Source organism: Mustela erminea, chromosome 5 (assembly GCF_009829155.1).
Source record: "Mustela erminea isolate mMusErm1 chromosome 5, mMusErm1.Pri, whole genome shotgun sequence".
In the NCBI taxonomy this organism is placed as follows: Eukaryota; Metazoa; Chordata; class Mammalia; order Carnivora; family Mustelidae; genus Mustela; species Mustela erminea.
The window spans coordinates 80487475-80514095 of record NC_045618.1 but is presented as its reverse complement, the minus strand read 5'-3'; the positions used below and the strand labels follow the sequence as shown (position 1 = coordinate 80514095).

Genomic DNA, 26621 nt, shown 5'->3' with positions numbered 1-26621 from the left:
TGCAGGACTCGATCCCAGGACCCTGAGATCATGACCTGAGCCAAAGGCAGCGGCTTAACCCACTGAGCCACCCAGGCGCCCATGCTGAGAAACTTTAAAAAGAATATAATGGTACTACTCAAAGGAATAAATAATGATTTCAGATTTGGCAGACAAGGAATGTTCGAGCCATGGCTTCACTAAAGAGTTAAACATAAGCTCTAGCAAGGTGGGTTCTCTGATGCAGGATTAATATTCATAAAATGACCACCTTTTTTCCTTTCATTTCCTGTTTGTTTGAAAAAAATGTCCAGTTTTTCTGCTCAGGTCACTCATGTTCCACGAAGGTAGGAATTTAGCCTTTTCATTTGTGTATTCTCTATAGGAATAAGTCATTTCTTACTAAATATTTCATAACTTGAACTGAAACCCTATTATAAGTGAGTTTGTTTTTCCTTATAAAGATGATATTACACCTTGTGTTAATATATTTATAGAAATAACTAACTTCATAAGGTGAAGTTGGATAAAATATAATTCCCTGTCTTGGTTTCACTACTAAAGGTGTAAAAAATTTTAGCTATCATTGTTTTAGTGAATTGTCAGCCTACATAATTTTTTTTAAGTAGGCTCCATGCCCAACATGGGGCTTGAACTCACAACCCTGAGATCAAGAGTCACATGCACCACCAACTGAGCCATCCAGGTGCCCCCAGCCTATAAAATAATATCCAATTTTAGATTTTAGATTTGAAGAAATACAAAATGCTGTGTCTCATTCTAGAATAGGCAGGTAATCAATACTCATACCAAATAATTTTCAAAAGTTAACTTTGACATATAAGAAGGCTTTGATATATATTTTTATTTTCAATGTTCCTCAATGTTCTTGTAAAACATCTATCTACGTAGGGAAGTTTCCATTCAATTGAGCATGGAGCTTATTGAGTTTTACATGTAATTCCAGAAAGATTGAATTATTTAGTCAATATTATAATTTAAATTCTACTCAGAATTCACAGTTTTCTGCCTGTTTAGGTTATTACTAGAAATAGCTTATTAAAAAAACATAATCCTAAATTTGCAATACTAAGTACAATTGGTAAGAGTGAGGAAGCAAATAATTGTATATAAAAAGTATAAAACATTTTCCTTTCGCCTTTTAAATGTTTATTTTATTTTCCTGTTATTAATCTTATAATAAATTATTTTACTGAATATATACATATATATACATACACATATATAGTACATACAAGTTGATTATTACTTAATAACAGAGTAATTCATTGAGATTATTTAAGTTTACTAAAATTATTTTCTAAGTTTATCCATAAAACAGATGCGGAACACAATATTACCATAAAAATTCTAGAATTTGGGGAATTGTCAAGGTGTTAATGGGACAAATATATACCACCTTGGTTTTGTAAGCCATGGGTATTTTGGAAAGTTCCTTCTCACAAATAATTACAAGCTAAAATTTGGAAAGTAGATTTCTGGAACTCTCTACACATATGATATTATAATGAAAAGGAAGAGGAAGAAGCAGAGAGACAGCAAGCAGAGAGAGAGAGGATGGGAGAAAGGAAGGGAGGAAGGTAGGAAAAGAAGTGAGTGGGGAAGGGGGACGCACTGAAATTTGCCTGAATGAATGAACAAAGCTTGAAATAGAAAAAGACTGTACATTTAGAAGATGTGTGTGTATTTGTGAGAAAGAGATTGACCAAAGGTAAGTTTGGTTATGTGTTTAAAATTTGAGGGAAGGATGATGGGACAAGCATGCCTTAGGGGCCTAGTTGCCTTCAAAGGAGTAAGGGGATGAAGAGAAGGCTTGAGGCACAGAAGAGCCAACAGGTGGCACCAATGGGTTGAGGCAGTTGAGTTGTTTGGCTAGTACAATCCAGTCAGTTTGGAATGAGGGTGAAAAAAGACTGAAAATATTGCATGGGACACCTATCTATCTTGAAGAAAGATTAAGTGATTTCTCTAGCAGAGAGTAAAAACAAGCAATTAAATTTATTCACAGATGATTATGAAGAACCCACTATGTGTCACATGTACTGTTAGAGGCCTTGGAAATATGATAGTGAGCAAATAGACATAGTCTTTTGGAGTTTATAGTCTAATGAGGGCAACAGCCAGTACTTATGAATGTACCATCAAATAAACATGTAAGTATAAACTGTGCTAAGGTGTTTGGAAGAAACGAATCAGGACAGAAGTGAATTGTTTTTTTTTTTTGTTGTTGTTTTGTTTTGTTTTGTCTGTGTGTGTCTGTTTATTTTTATTTATTTATTTTTTAAAGTAGGGTCTATGTCCAGCGTGGGGCTCAAACTCACAACCCTGAGATCAAGTGGTGCATGCTCTACTGCTTGAGCCAGGCAGGTACCTTAAGAGTGAGTTGTTTTATGACACATGTGCTATACTTGTCCTATGGGTGGCAAAACTTCTCTGTGATTTTTTTTTTTAGGTTTTATTTATTTTTTTGACAGACAGACATCACAAGTAGGCAGAGAGGCAGGCAGAGAGGGAGGGAGGAAACAGGTTCCCTGCTGAGCAGAGAGCCCAATGCAGGGGCTTGATCCCAGTACCCTGAGGTCATGACGTGAGCTGAAGGTAGAGGCTTTAACCCACTGAGCCACCCAGGCGCCCCATGTGGAAGTGATGTTTGAGCTAGGATCAGAAGAGGAGTGGACAGGAATTAGGCAAAAGGTGATAGAAGGAGAAAAAATGATGCAGGAGAACCCTAAAACAGGAAGCCATTTAATGTGTTTGTGGGACTAGGCAAAGGCCAGTGTATTCTAGAACCTGCTGGAAGGAGTGGTTAGACACAAGATTGGAGAAGTAGACAAGGAAGGTCAGGTAGGAATGTTAGGCAAAATTAGGATTGGGCACTTTATCCTATGAGTCACAGAAAATGGCCAAAATTTCCAAACTACTGTGTTATTTCATCATATTTGTGCTTTCAAAAGATCACCCTGATTGTGTAATTTGGAGACAGAATTCTGTGTTTTTGGGGTGGGGGCAAGAGCAAGGAGGGGTACTGGGGAAATGGTATGGATTCAGGAATAATGATTTGGAGGCTATTATAATAACCCAGGTGAAAGATGATGATATCTTCATCCAAAGGGCTCTGGGGAAGGTGGAGGAGGGCAATGGGCTCTGGAGTGTGAAGATTCAAGATGTATTTAAAAAGTGAAATGGACAAGAATGGCGATACATTGGGAAGGGGAGTTGAGGAAATGAAGATGTCAAAGGCTACTCTTGAGATGGGGAGCCTTTTCAAATATCATAACTGACAGTTATTTTCTCACATGTTTTCTGCACTGTGGTTTGAAATTCATACATGATTATGTAATTAAAGAGCATGATTATTTGTGGGGGATTCCCAAATGGAAAATCACATTGGATTGGTAGCTCTGCAAAATATTTTGTCTATTTCCAAAATGATGTGAAATTCAGTGTTATGTTACCCCAAAGGCTTCCTTCCTGGACGTAAGAAAGACAAGCATTCTTGCTCCCTCCTTTCTCCTCTGATATTTCTTTGTCCAGGATGCTTCCGCATTCCATCACAGATGGTTGATTGTATTCTCTACATGCCTCTTGCCCTCAGTTGGTGATGGAGAGTCTTTGTAAGTTCAAGATCTTATCAACTTTAGGAAAAGCTGTGGATCTCTGCTACTTATCGGGTTTTACCATGAAGAGAATTTAATTTAAACAAATTATTGAAGTTAATGATGGAAGTATAAATAAGACTCACATTATTGGCTCATTTTTATCATTCTCATCTGCTGTGAACATTAGCTATGCCATATACAGTTTACTCTTGAACAACATGGGGGTGAGGAGTGCCAACCCCCTGAGCAAGGGAAAATGTATATATAACTTTTGATTACTAAGAGTCTACTGTTAACCAGAAGCCTTAGTAATAAAATAGTTGACTAACACATATTTTGTATGTTATGTGTTATAGACTGTATCCCTACAATAGAGTAAACAAGAGAAAAATGTTATTAACACAATCATAAGGAAGAAAAAATACATATATAGTACTTTACTGTATATATCCAAAAAAATCTGCATATAAGTGGACCCTTGCAGTTCAAAACATTTTGTTCAAGAGTCACCTGTGTACTTACACTATTTTTAAATGTGAAGGATAAGGAATTAGCAGTTATTAATATGTGGCCATCTAGCCACAACATAAAGTTAAATTGTGTTTTCTTTTAGTTCACAACACGGAGTTAAGCCTTTTGTCTAGTAATAATGGCTATAATTTTTAAGCCTTTATTGAGGGCAAGAAAATGTGTAGATACATGATCTCATGTAAACCTCACTAAAATCCTATGACATGGGTTATTATTACTTCCATTTTTTTTTTTTAAAGATTTTATTTATTTATTTGACAGAGAGAAATCACAAGTAGATGGAGAGGCAGGCAGAGAGAGAGAGAGGGAAGCAGGCTCCCTGCCGAGCAGAGAGCCCCATGCGGGACTCGATCCCAGGACCCCGAGATCATGACCCGAGCCGAAGGCAGCGGCCCAACCCACTGAGCCACCCAGGCGCCCATTTTTTTCAGAAGAAGAAACCGATATTTTTTTTAAAAAATCAAGTAATTTGTTCCAACAGAGGTCTGGCTCATTGCAAAGTTCTGTGTATATCATTTTCTTAAGAAATTCATGATATTTATTTTTATTGAAAGCTCTAGATTGAATCTTGGAAAGACTGACTTTTCAACATTCTTTTTATGTTTTGAAACTAGAGTAAAATTAGGTATTCTTAGCCTATGGCAAAGTATTAGAAATAAATTTTAAGAAATACATGTGATTTGCTCTGAAAAGCTTTTGCCAACATTTGATTTTGAATACGGGTCTGAATAAAGCCAATGATTTTATAGGTATATGTAAAGGCCAGAGGTTGGCCCACAGGTCATTTAGTAGTGCACTTACTTTTACCCCAGGCAGGCCATTTAACTGCCTTAATAATGAATCGTTTTCATTTTAAAATGTGAATAGTAACATTCGTTTCTAGGAACTCCAACATGACTAATGAATAGAAATGAGATAATTGCTTAAAATCATTATTTATTTATTTATCTAAAATTTATTTATTTTCTTTTAAGAGGGAGAGCAGGAGGAGAGGCCTAGGAGAGAGAGAGTCCTTAAGCAGATCTTTGCTGAGTGCGGAGTCTGACACAGGGCTCGATCCTGGGACCCCAAGATCATGAGCTAAGCTGAAACCAAGAGTTGGACACTTAACCAGCCTAGCCATCCAGGCACCCCAGTCATCAATAATTTAGTTCAAACCAAGTCAACGTATTTATTATCTTTTAGCTCTCACATTGAGAAATGTGCTGTGAACCTGGAAGTTCTCGAAAAAGGATATTTTCACAACATCTAGAATTCCCTTGCCACACACATCAACGGGCAGTAAGGGAAAGGAGGATTAGAATCTTTCCTAGGTTTTTCTGATAATTATCCTACACAGGGAAATTGTATTGTCACAAGTTTTTCTGCCTAAATTTCAAAACATCACATAGCTTATTTAAAAAATATTAATTTTATTTGTTAAAATATAAAACTGATTATTCTTTATTAAATCTGTTACAGTTTGGACATTTTAGGAGAAACAAAGCAAAATAAATAGGGGAAAAGGTAGTTGCATTTTTGGAGACTGTCACAAGAGGGCATTTATGGATTAACTCAGTACGGTTTTCTATATTGGAAAACACTGAAAGCATTTCCAACTCCCAAAAGCAAACTAAGAATAATTAATTATAAAAATTTAAGGGGAGAAAAATGAAATCTCTAAAGTTTTTATCTTATATTAATTCTTCTCTAGGAAGTTGGCTGTTCTTTTTTCTGGTGTTTCTGTCAGATGAAAACTAGTATATACTTTAAAGTATTCGGTGTAAGTGACTCATTACCTCAAAATACTGAATCCTAAAAATATTTTATTAGCTTAAAAAAAACACACATATCTTGTTTCTAGCATTTGTTTGTATACTATTGTAAGACAAATATGTAAAATAAATGTTATTACTACAACTGATAAAAGGTAATTACATTTTAAAACATGATTTTATCTTTTGTGCTGAAAAATAAGCTAATTAATATTCCTAAGTATTTTGAAAACAGGTGCCATTTAGACAATACAAGCATAAATGCCTTAATAAAATAATGAAAAGCTTAGTTTTATTAGCAAATAGGTAAAGTAAATTGCTAGAGAGTGTGCTGGGGCCCACTTAAGGGGAAAAAACCAAACTGAAACAAACGTTAAGATATTTTTACTCATAATACCTTGAGCTCTTGAAGAGCAAGGCCTTTGTCATATTCATCTTTATAATCCCAGCCCAGCATGGTGCTGAGAATACAGTAGGTACTCAATGAATATAACTAAATGAATAAATGAAAGCATCTCTGTAATTGAGGATAAATTTAGAAGTGGCAGGGCAAGGGAGAATTTTCAGTGATTATTAATTAAATTAATGACTTTCTTGTTGCATTAATTGATGTCAAACCTTCAAATACAAAGGGAAAACTTCATTCAATCACCTGGGGTTTCCAAATAACTGCAGAGTTGGTGCCGTATAAACAAAACATCAGGAGAGCCAATGTGATGCTATGTACATATTCAATTGGCAAGAACAAAGAATTTGCAAATATGGGAACAACAATGTATGTAATGTGATCTGGGAATGCTAGATCTATAAAGCTCTTCATCATTTAGTCTATTGCACTAACATCCAATTTATATCATGGAGGATTCGATTTTTATCCCATTGAGCCAATATTTTGTAATATTTTCTTTTTATTCATCCAAGGTCTGTGATGGGCTATATGACTATTTAATAAGCGTTAGATAATCCCTGTTAGCATATGATTTTATGTAATTTCAATCAAAAGTAAAGAAATGTGCCATTTTAGGGTTGTCTGCGTGACTGACTCCTGGCTCAGCTCAGGTCCTAATCTTAGCATCTCGAGATCAAGCCCGGTGTTAACTCCAGGCTCTGCAGAGAGTCTGCTTGCTATTCTCTCTCCCTCGGCCTCTCCTGATTGTGCTCTCATTCTCTCTCAAATAAATTAATAAATCTTAAAAAAAAAAAAAACAGTGAAATGTGACATTTTAGATAACCTGTAGTCTTATTACAAATAAACATAAAATTTCCTTTAGGCATTTTAACATAATTAAAACAAATTTCAGATTTGTTTTCCTACTTATGCCAAAGCACAAGCTTTCAAAAGTCGTTTTCATTATATCATACTCAGGACAGTGAGACATGGGAAAACAGTCTTACTGTTTATTTCAGTTTAAGAGCCCTGGATTTAGAACTCAACTCCAGTAAGTATTGGGAATTGTTTTATCTGTATCTGTTTTGCATCTATAAAATTGGAGTAATATGACCCACTTTAGTGTGTTGTATAATACCGGATTTTATAATTAGAGAGCCATCGATTTTAGGACTTCCATTGAGATGTTTGAGATATTGACAGAGATAGAAATGATTACAAAATTTTTCATGTGCTCCTTCAAATTTCTAAGACACCCTGGTGTTTAATTTGGATCATGAGAGTAGTTCTGATCAATTGGCTTTGGTAGGAATGATGTGTATTACTTTTTGGCTGAGATCATTAAAAGGTATATGCCCTTTTAATGATCTCAGGGTACCCTATGAAGCCTGGTCCTGAGATGGTGGTGTCTCAATGAACGAGGTCTCCATCCTTTGGGTCATCAGATGACTAAATGGACCAGATTCCTTGCAGGCCAGCATGGACATGTGCAGGATCTAACATTTGTTACATTAGGCCACTGATATTTAGGAATTAAATTATCATTGCACCGTAATTCATAATCTGATCTAATCCAAACACTTTATTCTATTAATAAGGAAACCAAAGTCCAAGAAATCAGTTTGTGTAATAGCCAAAACTAGAATGCAAAGATTAAATGTAGAGGTATCGGATCATTTTCAAATGTTAAGTCTCATATGTTACGAGTCACAGGCTCTTCTTCAGTTCCTCTGTATAAATATACCTAATATATATTCCTAAATTCTACAGTGAATAACATCTCAAATTACTTTTTTTTAATATAATTTTTCTCCTTCCTTCCATCTGTGTTCAACATAAAGTCCTCCCAACTAGGCCAGATAGTCTTTTGGAAAAGACCTTCTTGTCTATCTATTCTTGTCGTCGTCTCAGTCCAAATATCATTATTTTTGTGTTTTAAGCTATGGGCCAGATATCAAATCCTATTCATTAAGAACATATTTGAAACCAGAAGTTCTTTTCTTGATTTTTTTTCTCTGACTAGCAGTTGGTTAAATTTTAAAAAAAAATATGAATTTAAAGTACTTTAAGTTCTAAAATTGAATTAATCAGGTACTATATTCTATAAAGGATTTTTTTTTTTATGCCACTTGCCCTTAATGAAACTTTTTATTGTGCTGGGATAAGTGTGGACTGAAATTTCTGGTTATAATTTGAATTTGTTTTTCCAATGTTTGGCTACTTCTTGAAAGTATTGACTTATTTTTGGAATTGTACAGTGATGAGAAATGGGATTATTTAAATCTATATTTGACAAATGCATTTACTTTTGGAACTTTTTATTCCCATGACTAATAATATGAAGATTAAAAGCAGTCTTCTGAGTATTTTATGGAAGTGGGAATGGTTGCTGAGAATGAAAGTGTAGATGTAGAAAATAACTTCTCAGGGAACATATAAATTTAAGAACAAAGAAGAGGGTCTTCTGGATGGCTCAGTCTGTTAAGCGATCAACTCTTGGTTTCATCACAGGTCATGATCTCAGGATCTTGGGATCGAGTCCCAGACGGGGCTCTGTGCTGAGTGGGAGCCAGCTTGAGAATTCTCTCTCTCCCCCTATGCCCCTCTCCCTGCTCATACCCTCTCTTTCTCTCTCCATCTCTAAAATAAATAAATAAATCGTAAACAACAACAACAACAGCAGCAGCAGCAAATAAGAGGAAGAGGAACCCGTGAAAAAGAAAGATTAGGCACAGTCAAATAAGTAGAAGTGTAGACAATAGAATAAATGTTTAAGAATCGTGGGACAGGGGCACCTGGGTGGCTCAGTGGGTTAAGCCTCTGCCTTCGGCTCAGGTCATGATCCCAGGGTCCTGGGATCGAGCCCCACATCGGGCTTTCTGCTCTGCAGGGAGCCTGCTTCCTCCTCTCTCTCTGCCTGCCTCTCTGCCTACTTGTGATCTCTTCAGATAAATAAAAAAAAAAAAAAAAAAGAATCGTGGGATAGAGGTTTACAAAAGAGATAGTAGACATCCCCTGGCTCTGAGAGATAAGGCTTACAACTGAGGAAAAGCATCTGATTTTGATCTTAAAGAGTTTTGGGTGGTTTTGAATATACTGATTCTTATACTTCTTTTTCTCTTTATAACACAAGATATATAACCACTCTCAAGAGCAACAATGCAGGGGCGCCTGGGTGGCTCAGTGGGTTAAACCTCTGCCTTCGGCTCAGGTCATGATCTCAGGGTCCTGGGATCGAGTCCCGCATTGGGCTCTCTGCTCAGCAGGGAGCCTGCTTCCTCCTCTCTCTCTCTGCCTGCCTCTCCATCTACTTGTGATCTCTCTCTGTCAAATAAATAAATAAAATCTTTAAAAAAAAAAAAAAAGAGCAACGATGCATTGTCAGGGCAGAAAATTACCAAAAGCAGTATCTTGTACCAGAATCTCCTAGTAGGACAAGGGTAGCTTACAAATATTTCAACTTATTCAGATCCAGTGCCTGAGGCAATCAAGCAACTCCTCCAACCCAATGAAAACCAGTATTCTAAAGTAGCTTTTTCAAACTCCCCTCAGGGTAGTCCTGAAATTCATAGATATAAATCTTGGGGTCTATGGGTTGATGATGAAAAAAAATTAAATTCTGCATATTTAAGTAACATGGAAATACAAACAATTTAACACTGCCAATATATTAAAAGAGTATTCTGTTCCAAAAGGCACATATCTGAAATACAAGAAAAACTGTTCAGAGTTTATTTCATAGAGTAATGTGGATTCCAGCTAGATTTCTTTCATCTCAGGGAAGTCTAGGCTGAGCAATCAGTGGTTGTAGTGATTTAAAACATCTATTAGAGAAATGCGGTAGAGGAAAGAATAGGAAACATAGGGCAGGTGTTAGAAGAATCAGCTGAGTTAGTCAGGCTGGGCCAAGATAGGGAAGACCTGGGCATGATGTGAAGCCAGTGTGGTTAGAAAGTCATGGAGGGAGAGGCCAGGGAGAGCAGATTATGGTGGAACAAGTTCTATTCTGACACTTGCCATATGGAAATACATGGATAACACAAGGCACCTTGCCATCTGGGTTCAGTCCATGAAGAGTACGATGTAAAAAACTGAGACACCATCCCCACTATCCATCTCCACTTTCTGCCAGAGGTCTCTTGTTGGAGGGATCGCCAACCTAGCCTGGTGAGAAGAGTCATTGAGGGGAACTGTTAAAATTGAACTTTCCCGGTTCCATGCCAAACATTCTGATCAAAATCTTCACAAGAATGATAGTTAGACACCAGCCAGAGGCAAAGGTCAGGGTAAATAGGTGACACATTAGAAGCCTGAGGGCAAAACATCCTGCCTTTGTGTCTTTTACCATCCTGGCTCTGTGGCTTTCCATCCTCTGGGGCTGACAGACCAAGAGCCACAGGTGTAGAACATTCACTCTCCTCTTCAACATCTGCCCCAGGGCAACCTACAGCTTCAGTATGATAAATTTACATTGTGGTTTTGACACCTAACCCCCCCCCCCCAAGATGGCCAAGACATTCTGGCAAGAACCTTATAGAGCCAAAACACCCCCTCCCAACAGGTAGAGGGAGTCTTTTGTATTTTTTAATTTTGTTTATTCAAGAGACAGAGTGAGAGAGAGAGAGAAGCAGGAGAGGGGAGAGGGTCAGCAGGAGAAGCAGACTTCCCTCCCAGTGGGAGCCAGATGCAGGACTTGATCCCGAGACTCCGGGATCATGACCCAAGCCAAAGGCAGTCGCTTAACCAGCTGAGCCACCCAGGTGCCCCTAGAAGGAATCCTTTAAATGACTGGAAACAACCTCAGTGGGAAACCACTCTAGCTATGACCCATAACCTAGGCAAACAAAGAAAAGACACTCCTAACCCTGGTGCATTGCCACCTCCAGGCCTACCCACTCTCCCTTCTTGAGAGCATAGTGTCCATAATGAACTGCTTTGTACTTTTTACCTTTCCTCTGGTTGTCTTCATTTGAGTGTGGATCCTCGCGTAAATCTTTTATGGGGAATCCACGACTTGAAACCTCCATTTACACGAGGCAGGCTCTCCCACCTGTAACAAGCAGAGTCTGAGAAGCTGTGTTTTTAATAGGTTTCCAAGGTGTTATGATCCTTTGCTACTTTTTGTGGCATGGTTGAATACAGTGTTTCTTAAAATGTGCTTCACAGACCAGCGATACTTACAAATTCTCAGGCTCTATCCAAGACCATTCAAAATCCCCAGAGGTGGTCCCTAGCAATTTGTATTTTCACAAGACAACCAGATAATTTTGAGGCATGCTAACCTTTGAGAACCACTGGATTAATGGGAAACCAGTTGAAACTGGATCTCTGGAAGTCAAGGCCTAGGCAAGGATATCTTATAAAAGGTTTTCTAAGTGGTATTAATATGTAGCTGTGGCTGAGAAACCCTGCAAGAAATCATAGCACAGACCCTCTGAAGGGCATCTGGTAGATAAGAGTTGAGTAATAAATTAATTTACGGAGCAGAGGAAAGCCTACCTCCCAGACTCCCTCTTATATAAGATTATGCTAATCAAAGCAGTTCTTTCTTATCCGCATTCCCTCCCACTTAGATCATCCTCCCCTATTTACCATACATGCATTCTCAAATCAATGATTGGTTATTAATTGAATTAATCATTTGCTACATTAGTCCTAAATAGTATCTTTCCAGTAACAGATATAAGGAATGATGTCTACATGCAGAACCCATGCTTATTTTTCTAAATATTCTTGCTTCTAATTTCATCTTTGTTGTTCCAGGAAAGACTGGGCTACAAGTTAGTGAGAATGATACTGTAGATATCTAATTTGTTTAAAAAGATAATTATTTGCAAAATTTGGTAGTTTATGATTAGCAAGAAATTACTTGAGGCACACCTCACAATTAATCCAGGCACACCACAATTTAGAGCTATTTGAAGATTGAGAAGAACAAATTAATATGTGTGGAAACTGGTCAGGTTTTTGACTCCAGCTGAGGGTCCTTTAGTCTAAGAGACACAGAAAAGAGTATACGTAGATGGGCTGGGTTTTGGTCTGCCTAACGCCTGCCTTTGTCGTCTAATCACAATAGGCCCCAAAGTGAGAGGCTGAGGGTTTCCTTCATTACCCTAATTCCCATAGTCAGTTTCGTTTAAAACTAGTCCCTCCCTCACTTCTTGAGATATAGTAGGAGGTTTTGGAAAAAAAGTCGTGTAAAGGAAAGAACTGTCAGTGTTTTAGGTATCTAAGGTAGAACTGGGATTATTTGGTACAAAATATTTTTCTTTCGGGTCATAGATTAGCCGTGGTCAAGATCATCAGATCTGAGATCCTCATTTTACACAAAAAGAAACTGAGGCCAAGAAAGTTTGTCCCTGCCCTTCCTCTCCACTATGCCATTCTTTTCTAGACGTGAGTCAGCTCAGAGAAAGCGTAGGTGAAGTGTGTGGGCTGATCTCCTTTCTCTCTGTGAGTCATCTCCTGGGACTGTAACTCATTCTCCAGAACCTCGGAGAGCTGAACTCTTGACTTCGTATTAGAAGACAAGAGGAATACTTGTCACTGAGAAAAAGAAAAATCCTGAATTGAGTGGAACAAAACAAAACAAAAAGGAAAGGATTGGGATCATTGGATAAATAATAGGAAGGAAATAAAGGCAGAGAGAGGAATGAACATGAATCCCGTTCACTTGATAAAAGGATGTTATTTTTAGGTAATACATCAAGCATTACTTCCAGCTTATATAGAAGTTTTTACAAAAGAAGTAATTATATCATACACTGTCATAAGCTTCTCAGAGGAGCCTTGAAAAACGAGTGTAGGTATTGGACAGTCTGATGGAAGTGGAAGTCCAGAAAAAGGGAATAGAATTTATTCATCCATTTAGCCATTCCCTCATTCCTTGTTCATTTACTTATCCACACACTCATTCATTCACTGAACAAATATTTATTGAGCGCCTGTGCGGACACAATTTCTGTTCTCGTGGAGCTTTTACTGAATAATAAAACTCAGACATGCTATACTACGGGTTATGTTGAGAACTTTAAGAACTGCAGTTTACTGTGGCTAAAGGAAAAGATTCACAGGGCAGCAGTGGGTGATGAAACTGGAGACTTAGGGAGAAACGCGGTCGGAGACATTGAGAGGAACTCAGCATTTTAGAAAGATTACTCAAGCTATAATGTCGAGGGATTGGATGTAGCAAATTTGCAGGTATGGAGTCCACTTAAAGAGCTATTTTATAGTCAAAATCAGAATGGAGAAAGACTACTGTAATAAAATCAGTGGGGACATACTAAATGGGCTGGATGCTGCAAATGTAAAGGTTGATAAGTAATGTAACTTGACTTTTTTTTTTTTTTTTGCCATTTTGTTCTAAATGTGGCTCTTTCTATTCAGAAAAGTGGAGCCCAATGCTGGGCTTAAACTCATGACCCTGAGATAAAGACCTGAGCTGAGATCAAGAATTGGATGCTTAACCAACCGAGCCATGCAGGCACCCCTCTCCATTTTGTTTTTTAATTTAATTCAACAATCTTTGTTTTAATATATAAGAATTTAATCAATTCATATTATTCTGGATAACTGAAATGTTCATTCCTTTCATCTTTTGTTGTTGTGTTCTATTTTGTTACAATTGTATGATGATTCTTTGCTACTCTTTCAGTATCACTTTCTACTTTCCTCTTGTCCCATTCCTCGCTTTTGCTCACTTGATAGCAATGTCTTCTGAATTCCCTGTTGTATTATGCAGTCTGTTTTTCTGGTGGTTATCTTCATTATTTTTAACAAATATATTTAAGTCTTTGTTATCTATATCTAATTTATCTGTGTATGGATAAAATTAAAGTAAACGAAGTACATAATAACATTAATGTTCATCTTACAAACAATCCAGTAGTAGAATATTCATAATTCCTTAGAAATAAAAAGAGTTGATAATACAATAATCACAGTAGAAGATTTTAATATATTATCTTAGAATTTAACAGGTAAACTAGATGAAATATGATAAATATGATAAAAATGATAAAAAAGATTTGATTAACACAAATTAAAAAAATCTTAATTATACCCTCCAATACACATAGAGAAAAGACAGAAAGAGAGAGAGTGAGGGGAGGAGGGCAGATTATGTATTCTCTGTAGGATACAGAGGTTTTATTTTCACAAAACATTTGTGAGAAGAAAAGAAACTTTCATTCAAGGGAAGGTTATAAATGAAGCTTAAATTATAATTCGTAACAGGTACATTTTACAGAAAAGTTGCTGTACATGATTAAATTAAACAAAAAACTAGGGATAAAAAGATACAAAAGAATTAGGTACCTGAGAAAAACGCTATTCCAGATAACACAGGTACTAAACAGCCAGTCATAATGAAAGCAAATGATTTGCAATTTAAGAAAATAAACATGAATATATCAAAACCCATGACCACAGTGCAGGCCATGTTTAAGATCTATGGCTTTGAGTATTTTATTATTAAATAATCATTGTAAACATAGAAAAAAAATGAAAAGCAACAAAATGAAAGTCACATCAATGTCCATCAATGTCCAAGACAAAGAAATTCTAGAGACCCACTCTGCAGCATTGCACCCATAGTTAGCAATACTGTGTGGTTCACTAAAAAATTTACCAGAAGAGTTGATCTCATGTTAAGTCTTTTTACCTCAATAAAAAAAAATGATTGAATAGGAAAATAGGAAAAAAAGTAGAAATGATGAGTAAAACCAAAAGTTTTCACCTGAAACTGTTGAATAAAATGTATAAATCCCTGACATGAATGAGACAAAGTAAGCAAATTTACAATATTCTAAATTTAAAATTTATATTATTATGATAAATATGATATTATCAGTATTATACAAAAGAATTTCTAAACATATGGCAGTGGAAGAAATTTAAAATGTAGTCAACGTTAAACCAGTAGATAAGGCTGGGGGCCAAAATAATTTTATATGTACATTATATTTAACTTCCAAGGAACCAGTACATCAATGTTGTTTAAACTATTTTTAAACTATTTCTCTAGGGGAGACGGTCAACCCGAAGAGACCACAGCCCCTCTTCTGCTGAGCTATCACAGGTGTAGAGATGCTTTAGGTTGTCAAGACAACAAAAGAAACGAAAATGTAGTTTTCTTCATGAAAACTAGAGGTTGTGGATGAAAAATTATTTCTTGTGAGAAATGGGGAGAATGTCTCCAGAAGTGCACTTGAGAAATGCCCTTGATCCGCAGGAGAAGTGAGAGAAATCAGAAAAGTTGGAACATCCACACTGGGACACCTTGCTTCCCATGGCCTAAGGCTGACAATGCTTTCTTCTGAGGACGTGTGTGTTTCCAGGAGGCGGTTAACTAGACGTAATTGTCCTCATGTCTCTGCTCCTATCCTTTTTAACCCTCTTGAGATTTACATGGCCATTTATGAAACATATTCTTATTTGTCCACTGTAGTCCCAGTATTTATGGACCGAGGAAAACTTGCCAGGCCAGAAGTTACTCTGGAAAGGATTGATTCTTGTTCCCCAAATATTTCAGGAGCCTCATGAGGAGATGGGACCATAAGGGCAAAACTACCCTAGCATCAATAAGGTTAGATAAAACTCGAGTTGAACTATTAATTTGAAATTTACTTTCTATAATTTATAGCATAAATTCTTTTTCTTCCTTTCTTTACAAAGAGATGGCCAACTGACTTCTTTTGGGACAAAATAGCTGGAAGAAAAATAGGAGCTGTTAAGCTAAAACCTGCTATGCCAAGTTGTAAACTACAGCAAATTTTCATGGTTGAGTGGAAAAAAATCCTGAAAGACCAGGCTTATAATGGAAGTGCTGACAAAACCAGCCCTAGCAGCACAAACGCAGGACTATTACCAAGCCCTTAGGGTGGACTAGTTGATATCATTTGCACTTTAAGCAGTTTAGGTGTTAAATTGCATGCAATTGCACAGTGTGATAAAACACCCTTCAAAGATATGAAATAATCCCTCTTTTTTTCCTGCACTATTTTCTTACAGGAAGTCTTAACTCATAAATGGTAGTATTGGGTAATTTGTTTCTAGTAAAATGCAGCGTAATCCATTTAGTTACAATGCTTATCCCGTTCCAGTGGCAAAATGTAACAGGTGCAGGGTATATTCAATAGAGAGTGAGCCTAATTTCACAGATCTCAGTTTAGATTGAGATTTTCCTTCTTATTATTTCTTTACTGATTTTTAATGGCAATTTAAAGCCATTTGACCAAAAGAAAACAGGAAAGTAGCCAGAAGTGGATTTTTTTAATGTGAAATTTTTAATGTAACAGCTCCTCTAACATCTCTTCTTTTCTCAGATTGAGAACACAATGAAAATAATCTGTTCCATTCTAGGATTTTTATGGTTTGCTTGCTCAATTTTGTTCACTAATGTCATTTTGGTTTAATTCAGTGAGCAACAGCTGTCATAGGATGATTAACCTGCAGCTGGGCGGATGATACAGAAATAAAGTAAAAATGAATTTAGGTTTTTGGTAAAGACTTAGGAGTGACAAGCTTTAGAGAAGGAGTTTCTCTATCACTTTGTGGGACTTGTCAATCTTGAATTGGTCAAATAAAGACACATTATGCCAGGCACGATCTCTTAATAGAAATGTTGGTTAGAGGAGTTTAAAATGTATCTTAGAAATCTGAGAACACATTTTGAAATAAAATCTTAGTATTGTTTGATGACCTGGATAGAAAAGATTGGGAAATAATCTTTTAGAGAACAAAGAAAAGAGGAATTGTCGGGATCAATGAAAATGGTTGGCCAGAAAGATAGAAATATACAGTATTTTTCATGTCAGGTTACTTGTTAATCACTTGGATTAAATTTTTTTTTGTGGGGGGAAGGTAGGGAGATTTAAAAACTGTTTATTATAGCATATCAACACGGTAAAGTCAGAACAATGTTTAATGGTTTTAACAAAGGATATATACAAATTACCTCTCTAGAAATCCTATATGAAAAATTCTTCTGATGAAATAAAGCTGAAGGTTTTCATGAATATAGCCATCCACCCATCATTCTATGTACCCATAAAATATTTATTTTCTATTTTTCTATGCCAGTCATAAGTAGGCAGATCTTAGGAAATACGGATGCAGCAATGAATAGAATTTGATCCTTATCCTCAAGGAATTTGTGGAACAATGAGTAAGACATTCAATAACAGAAAATGCATTGATAGCACAACTAAAACACAAAATTGTAAAACTAGGCTATGAAACAGGCAAATGCTCTTTTTATGAATGAGTTCAAAGTGAATAAGATGTGATTGTTTACGTGTATCACTTTCTAGATAGCAATGTGAACTGCAGGAACTCAGAAATAACAACTCTTTCAACTCAGTGGGCTATCTTAAGGAACCACAGGGAATCAGAACAATTGCAGTAACTGATTGAACCACAAATGTATGGACATGGCAAAAATGTTGCAACAAAATTTTCAAAATTTTAAAGACATATTTATATATCTCTAAAGCTATTATAGTTAACATAAGCCAAGAGACATGTCTGGAGGAGCACCTCAGTGGTTCAGTCCACTGAGTGTCTGACTCTTGATTTTGGCCCAGGTTGTGATTTCAGGGTCATGGGGTCAAGCCCCACCTGGGGCTCCACCCTAAGTGTGACATTTGCTTATCCCTAACCCTCTGCATCTCCACTTGCTCCCTCTCTCCCAAATAAATAAAAGTAAAATAAAATAAAGAAGTCTGGAGAATGTGGTAGTCTGTTAAATGATATTTTCCACTTAATTCATCTATATAGTGAAATGGCCTCAGATGAAGTCACCTGGTTTGAATACAGTTGCTTGTACATTTGGACTTTTTTTTTCATGTAAGCATAATTATGTTGGTTGATTGCTGAACATGGATCTGTGCTGATTGTCCTGGGTGAGGCTGGAAATATTCTTCAGATCAATAGTTGGATCTTCATGAAGTTTTGAATATCCTTCTGGTAACCACTCTTAGCTGTATGCTTGTGTTCTTCCAGTTTCAGTCTCTGTTTAGACACACACACACACACACACACACACACACCTCATAGGTTTTCTTTTTTCAACATAAACTGAATCACTGTTCTGTAATTTATTTCCAAACAAAAAGTTTCAGAAGGATCTAAGTCATCAATTGCTGCATCAATGCATTTTGAAAGATAGCTAATAAAAATATATAGAGAGATTGTAACTGACCTCAAGTGATTTTTGGTTTTAGGCCTGGACATCAGTGTTTGAAAGCAACTGACAGGAAATCTCAAGAAAACCATGATCTTAGTGCATGGGTACATTTGTCCAGAAGAGAAAGTAAGTACTCAGAAGATGGGCAGAAGGGAACAAAAATTTTAAGTTTTCTTTCCAGTTGAGATCTTTCCTACCTGTTTAAATGTTAGATGTATTTATGATTATTCTTAGGTTTTTGTAGCTACAGACTTGTGGTTAACAAGGTTAACAATCTTTGAAATAGGAAATTTTTACAAGATGTGTTTAGTCATGTTACTCCTTTCATTTTGTCTGGTACTCTTTCAATCTGAATAGTTGAATCTTTAGAGAAATTCCTTTTTTTATTTGATTTTTTCCTTCTGGTTTCGTATATATATTCATATACACACACACACACACAAAATCTCCACACATATGCATATACATATATGTCTATATATATACACTTACATATATACATACATAATCTGTAGCTATAATATATATATGCATACTATCTTCTGGTGCTATCTTTCCCCCTCATTATCTTTATCACTTCATTCTGTTGCAAGAGTACATATAACTGATATTTGGTTTTATTTACTACCTCCACAGGAGTTTAAAATAAGAAGTCTTTCCTTGAGTTTTATGATTTTATCATTTCTGAAATAAAGGTAATAATAACATATTCCTTATAGTCATATGTGATTTATACTAGAATGTAAAATTCATGCTTGGTAAATTCTAGTTATTGAATTGTGGTCGGAGAATGTTTCTATAAATATTCTCTTCTGGAAATTACTGAGACTTATTTTGTTTCTTGTGGATGAATAATTTTTCCTGAGTCTTTAGAAAAAATATGTTTCTCAGTTAAGTGAAAAGCTCTCTGTATATGTTTATCAAGCACATTTGTCAATCATTCCGTCAGTTCTGGTTATGTCAAATTTTAAGCTATGTCATTCCACAGCCAGAGTTTGATCAAATTATTCTTATATTGCTGATGTTTTTTATTTTATATATTTTAATGATACATTTATAGGCACATAAAAACTCCTTCCTATGTATCTTTGAAATTTTTAACCTTATCCACTTTTATCCATCCCCACTTTTCTTCACTTAATGATTGTAAGCTGAATTCTACTTATCTTTTATGACAATTCATGGTGGAAAACTTATGCATTCCTCCCAGATTCACCCTCCACTCTTTACTGTTCTCTGCCTCGACATGCTAATTTGTATGGACCATACACATCAAGAGATGCCTGTGCCCCCTGGCTTCTAGCTGGGTTTGGCCAGCAGGCGCACAGGCAGGATATCCCATGAAGGGAGCAGAATGAACTTGGGATACCTATTCCTTGATTCCTTCATGTAGAGTTGCCATATGCCTATAGGTTTTGAACAAAATCACAGCTTCTGTCAGATAGCCTCTGGATTCCAGTAATAAGGTTTCTCCCTTTACCCACTGAGACCTAGGGATGATAATAATTTCCTGCTATAACTGGTGGTTTCCGTTCAACTCTCTTCAAGTTATCTGAACTGAATATGTTAAAAATTTTCTGCCAGAACACTTATTCATATATTATTTTCAAGTTTGCTTTATTTTTATTTCTGATTATGTTTTTACTTTTCTATTTATTTTCAATTCTTCTGTGTTATTTTACTTTAACTATGTCCCTACAAAATCAGCATTTATAGATTTTCCTTTTTGTTTATTCAAACGGAATGGTTGGTCTTTTGGAAGGGGCTTTTTAGTCCATTCATTATATTATGACCTCTGTTATATGTTGTTTTTAACATCTTATTTTTTGTTTTCTTCCTGCTATTTGCATTTATTTAATTTTGACATCTATGGAATGATTATGTTGACTTTGCTCATTTAAAAAATCTCTTAGTAATTTGAAATTTTACATCCCATTTCTTTTCTCCCTCTATTTCTATAAAATATTTGACCTTAGTTTCATTATTGTCATAAGGAATGTTGATAACCTGATCTTCAACCAAGATTTGAGTTTGGCATCCTTTTGTTCTTCATCATCTCAATAGTCCATTTTTTTTTTTTTAATCAGAAACTTCACTTCTAAATTTTAAAGTTTAATTTACAATAAACAGCAAAAGTGAGAAAAATGTATAGGATAACTATAGTTTTGGGTGTGCTAGAAAAGATAGCCAGCCATTCCTCTTGATAAAAAGTAAAATGTAATTAGTGCTGAAATGTAATTAATGGTGATATTTATTATTGGATGTTTTTCCTGGGGGGGGGGGATATATTGTTGCTAGTTTGGAATTCTGTAGTCTTAGTTCCATTTTTTTTTTCTTAGTGCAAACTAGTACTTTATGGGGCACCTGGGTGGCCTAGTCTGTTAAGCATCTGCCTTCAGCTCAGGTCACGATCCCAGGGTCCTGGAATTGAGCCCCATATTGGGCTCCCTGCTCAGTGGGAAGTCTGCTTCTCCCTCTCCCTCTGCCTCTCCTGCTTGCCCTCTCTTTCAAATGAATAAATAAAATCTTAAAAAGGGAAAGAAAACTAGTACTTTAAAATAATTTTTCTCAGGTTTTTATTTAAATTCCAGTTAGTTAACATACAATGTACTATTCGTTTCAGGTGTACAATATAGTGACTCAGCACTTCCATACAACACTCAGCGCTCCTCGCATGTGCCCTCCTTAACCCCATCACCTATTTAACTGGTCCCCTGACCCACCTCCCCTCTGGTTACCGTCAATGTGTTCTCTATAGTTAAGAGTCTATTTCTTAGTTTGCCTCCCTCTCTGTTTTTTTCTCCCCACTTTGCTCATTTGTTTTGTTTCTTAAATTTTACATATGAATGACATCATATGGTATTTTTCTTTCTCTGACTGACTTAGCATATTTATATTTAGCATAATACTATCTAGTTTTATTCATGTTGTTGCAAATAGCAAGATTTCATTCTCTTTTATGACTGAGTAATATTCCATTTAAAAAAAAAAAGAAAGAAAAAAGAAAAATGAGCACTTACTACCTGCCAGGTATTATTCTGAGCACTTGAAATAGAGCAATAAACAAGCAAAGAAAAGAAAGATGTAAGATTTAATATTGGTTTATCCTTTATCTTTTAAAAATTAATGCTATTTGTAAAAATTATGGAGATTTATTTTTATAAGTCTAAATCAGAGATTAAGTCATATAGCTTTTAGCAGAAACAAGTATAAAATGTGCTATGACCTAGCAAAACAAACTAAACAAAACAAAACAAAACAAAAAAAACAAAAAAAACCAACAACAACAGGTGTTGAATTACCTTCATTATGGTATTTCCTGGCCAAAGATTTTTTTTTTAATTTTTTATTTTTTATAAACATCTATTTTTATCCCCAGGGGTACAGGTCCGTGAATCGCCAGGTCCACACACCCCACAGCACTCACCAAAGCACACCCCCCGCCCCGCAATGTCCATAACCCCACCCCCCTTCTCCCAACCCCCCTCCCCCCAGCAACGCTCAGTTTGTTTTGTGAGATTAAGAGTCACTTATGGTTTGTCTCCCTCCCAATTCCATCTCCTGGCCAAAGATTTAACAGAAAAGCTTCTGTTTAAGAAAAAAAAGAATAATTTTGGACAACAGCCACTTTTTCTGTAGTGTAATGATTATATTGCAACATAGGCTCTTTTAAAAATAATTGATAGGAATTATTTTATTCCTTAATTCATCATATATATATATATATATATATATAATTTTTAAAGATTTATCTATTTATTTGAGAGAGAGAGGGAGAGTGCAGAGGGAGAGAATCTTCAGGCAGACTCCCCACTGAATGCAGAGCCCAATGCAGGGCTGCATCTCACAACCCTCAGATCATGACCTGAACCAAAACCAAGAGTGGGATGCTTAATCAAGTGAGCCACCCAAGTACCCCAATTCACCAATATTTTTGAATGCCTACTGTGTACCAGGCAGTAGCTTACATCAATGAAGAAGTGAGATAAAAATCCTTGCCCTAGAGCAACTTACATTCATGGAGTAGAAGATAGTAAAAAATAATATGCATGGTGAATGAAATCATTCTTGTTTGGGTTCCTCCATAATCACCCTATTTTGAACTATTCGTATCAGGTCATGAGTGAATCCTTTTTTGCTTTTCTTAGATCTCATTTTATTTGATCTCTTCAGGTCTTCTGCATGGCTGAGCTTCTTCTTCTTCTTCTTTTTTTTTTTAAATCTTATTCTGTTCCCTCCTGGGACAACCTTCATATCTTTCTGTACCTTGTTCTGCTATTTAGTTGAGGGTTTCTTTTAAGGCTAAGAGTTGGGCTCTCTTCTTTTTCTTCAGTGTTAAAGATCTCATTTATTCTCATTTACATGATTACTTCAAAAGTTTTCTTGTGTTGCCAAATCTCTACTAGACATTTTTTTTTAGCTGATCATTTTCTCTTCCCAAAACTATGTGTTGTTTTTTTTTTTTTGCTGTTCCTCCGACCTCATTTTGTTAATATTATTCTTTCCTTCAGCAAACCTCAGTATGATGCAATGATAATAAAAATAAAATAAGAATATTTAGTGAATTCTTTCTATATGTCAAGCACTGTTCTAAGCATTTTACATTTAACAACTCACAGACTCCTCACAAAACCCTACGAGGTAGGTAAATTTAGTTTTGGAATTTTATAAATACAAAAAACAATATACAGAAAGACAAAAGTTTTCTAAGTGCTCTCCTAGAATCTATAACATCTACGGACTTTATCCAAAACAGCCACCAAACAGTCACTAAGTCAATATTTCTAAAACTTTCTTTATATTATGTACAAGATTTACTTAAATTTTTAAATTTGTATACATTGCACATAATGTTAATCATTATCAAGCATTTACTGTATACTCAGAACTGATCTAAGCTCATGGGCCAGTTTTGGAATTTGCCTATATTAGCAAGTGCTTTTTAATTTTTTTTTTTTGGCTTTAAGTACACATTTTATTTTAGAACAGTTTTAGATTTACAGAAAATTTACAGAAATAGTACAGTGAGTTCCCAAATACTCTACACCTATTTTCCTCTATTGTTAGCATCTTACTTATATGTTTACCACAACTAATGAACCAACTTTGGTACATCACCATTAAACAAACTCCATGTGTTATTATTAGTATTGTTAATATTATTAACTAAACTCCATCAGATTTCATTCGTTTTTCTCTAAAGCCCTTTATCTGTTCCAAATGTTCCATATGGAAAAATAAATATGGAAAATATAGTTTTTGCTCTAATGCCCAATATCCCACACAAATATACTCTTAGGCAACTCAGTTTTGTTTTGTTTTTAAATCAGGTTTCTCCCCAAATATTGTTGTAATCTTAAGGGCAGTTTTAATTCTTCACATTTATCTAATTGTCACATCTGCTCTCATTGAGCCACCTCATCATGACTTCTCTGGTTGTCACCTTGTCATTTAAAAATATGAGCCAAGATTTCTACAATATTTTCTTACGTTCTGGTTTACCTCCCATTAAAGAAACCAAGTCATCCGTCTCTACTTTGGAGGAAAAGCATCACAAAAACTGGTCTTTGTGAGTGTCTTGTTCCTGGTGGTAAAGAGTAAAACAGCTGTTATATTAATGAAATAAATAAATAAGAAATAATGGAATTATTATATATTCTATATTTATATTATAGAATATTTATTATATAACTAATAAATTAATGGAATAAATGGATGGCTTAACTATTGAACAATTGAATGATTTTCAGATCTTCAATATGCCTTTGAGATCTTCCTCTTTTTACTTACCCATTTCCAGGTCACCAAATCTTTATTCTTCCTTTGCAACGTCTTTGAATTTATCCATCCTTCTTTCATTTGGTTGTGATAATAGGCTAAAATTCTTTCTTTTTAAACTTAGTATGGTTCTACTATATGAACAACCCACTGTAAGTCTGTGTATACCTAAGTATTGTCTTGTAATCTAATCAGATATAATCTTTACATTTAGAGATATCCATGCTCATTATTGAACAGCATAGTAATTAGGCATACATTGTACGTAGTAGATGTAAGTGACTAGAATTGGTATTAGCTTAGTTTTTCTTCTAACAGCTTTCAAGAAATAGTCCATTGCCTTAATAAGGATATCTCCCACATTTTCAGGATTTAACATGATTTTTTTTCCACTTATAGAATAATTTTCACATATTTACTATCTTTATTATCATGGGTTCAACTAGATACCAGTGAAACGACGGAACTCCAACTATGAGCACCATTGCCAGTTGTTACACTCATGGCTTTCTTTGAAGGAATTGAATGTGAAGACTAGAACAAGGTTAAGTTCACAGTTTTGGAGTAGCAGCCACTAGGAAAATGGTATGACATAAGGAAATGTAAATGATCTTTCTATTTAGGTATTATATTTCAGGACTCTTTCAGTGTCTACGAAGTGAGTTTAGACAAAAAACTTCTTTGAATATGACAGTGCCCTTTGTTTTTTTCTTTGCCACAATATGGCTTCTGTGTAATCCTGAGGAAATCCATGTTGATCAAGATAGAAAAGAATTCCTTTGAAATATACATTTATTATGAGTTGACATGCTAGGTAAGTGTGGGTGTGAAATCTTTAAAATAAGTTTTCTTCAGTTTAGCCAAAATGACAGGAGTCAGTTTTATATGTTTGTGTAGTTTCAGTGGTCAAGACACAGACCTGTTTTAGAGCATATGTGAGCACCATGTTCTGTCCCACAGACATCTTTGCAGTTGTAGTATTTTTTAGAGAAGATGTCCACGAACACCTGTCCCACAAACATCTATTGTAGTTATAGTATTTTTTAGAGAGGATGACTTGAAGTCTGGCTAGACTTTAAAACACAATGATTTGGTGGGGAGGAGAGGAAAAACGTGTCTTCTCCAGCTTGCTCAGTGTCCATTTCTTTCTTCATTTCCCCTCTCAGAGGGAGAAGCAGTGTTTCCGCCAGATTGTAGGATTTTGACTGAGACATATTCACTAGTGCGATCATAGCATTAAGACACCTCCACTCTTCCCTTCCCCTCTTCCCTTTGCTTCCCTTTCTTTCTTTTCCTTCTGTTCTGCTCCCCATTCAACCCAACTATGTGCATTTACTATACTGGTTGAAGGCTTTCCTTGGGGCCAGGTTATCTCTTTCTTTTCACTTTAGTTTACTCATCTCTGTTTTGTGTTCATATAACAATGAACAGAATGAACCTTCTAGGATTTAGGTGGAGAATGGACTGACCTGGTTGGAAAGAGCGCTTTTCTTACATTTTCCCCAACCTAGATTTTCCAGGGTTCTGTACATTTGAGAACTGGGTGCTGGTCCTACTATTTTAAAAGTTGATTCCCATTTTGAAATTGTTTCTTGTAGTCCCACCCATGGCACACTGGGAGGACAAGTAATGGGTAGTACTGTGTTCTAACATTCCTTAACATAATCTCATCAAATTTCCGCACAATTTCCCCTCAGTTCAGTGGCATGATTCAACTTGTTTCCAAGGCTCCCAGAGGGAAAATGGGGTATTGAGAGAAGCACTTCACTGTGTTCTGATTCCATGTTATCTTTCTAACTTATGCTTAGTATCTCTGCTTTGTGGGGAAAGCCCAGGTGGAGACTCTGAGAACAGACTTGTCATGGCACCTCCCTCTCTTATTTTGATACCCTGAGAATGCCATTCCTCCCACCAAGGAGAAGTGCGATTGCTTGCATATGCCATCTGCTTACAAACCCCTCTGAGCTGAAATTCTTCCCCAAAAGGTTTATGTAAGCCCCCTGTGAACTCAAACCACTATGTTTTGCTTAGCTCAAATAAACATCGAAAAAGTATCTAAGCATTTGAACTTATAATAACATATTTATCCCAACACATGAGGCTACTCATCATTGGTGTATGTGTAATATATAATTGCAGCATGCAGAAAACAAACAGCTCTCGATCAGAGAAGTCTCTGGATCCCACGGGGCACTAATCATCTACCAAAAATAGAGATAGTTGGGGAAAATAACTTATAATTGCATTGGCAATCCACTATTAAAGTATAATTTCATGTTGTTTTCATTTCTAGCAAATAAATAATAAAAAAACTGATTTGAAAAAATTGCTCATTGCACTTAGTCGCAAACTCAAACATGAAATCTAAAAATCGAGTATGTATA

General features: G+C 35.8%; 1 long non-coding RNA gene across 2 annotated transcripts in view; it reads right to left on the bottom strand.

Moving 5' to 3' along the window:
- LOC116591233 overlaps window positions 1–26621 on the bottom strand; it is a 72604-nt gene that overhangs the window by 8461 nt on the left and 37522 nt on the right. The window contains exon 5 of one of the 2 annotated variants that reach the window (XR_004285897.1): window positions 23555–24043. The exons of the other annotated variant lie outside the window; for it this stretch is intronic. This is a non-coding gene — a long non-coding RNA (uncharacterized LOC116591233). Of the gene's footprint in view, window positions 1–23554; window positions 24044–26621 lie in introns of those variants that run through there. 2 annotated transcript variants of the gene reach the window in all.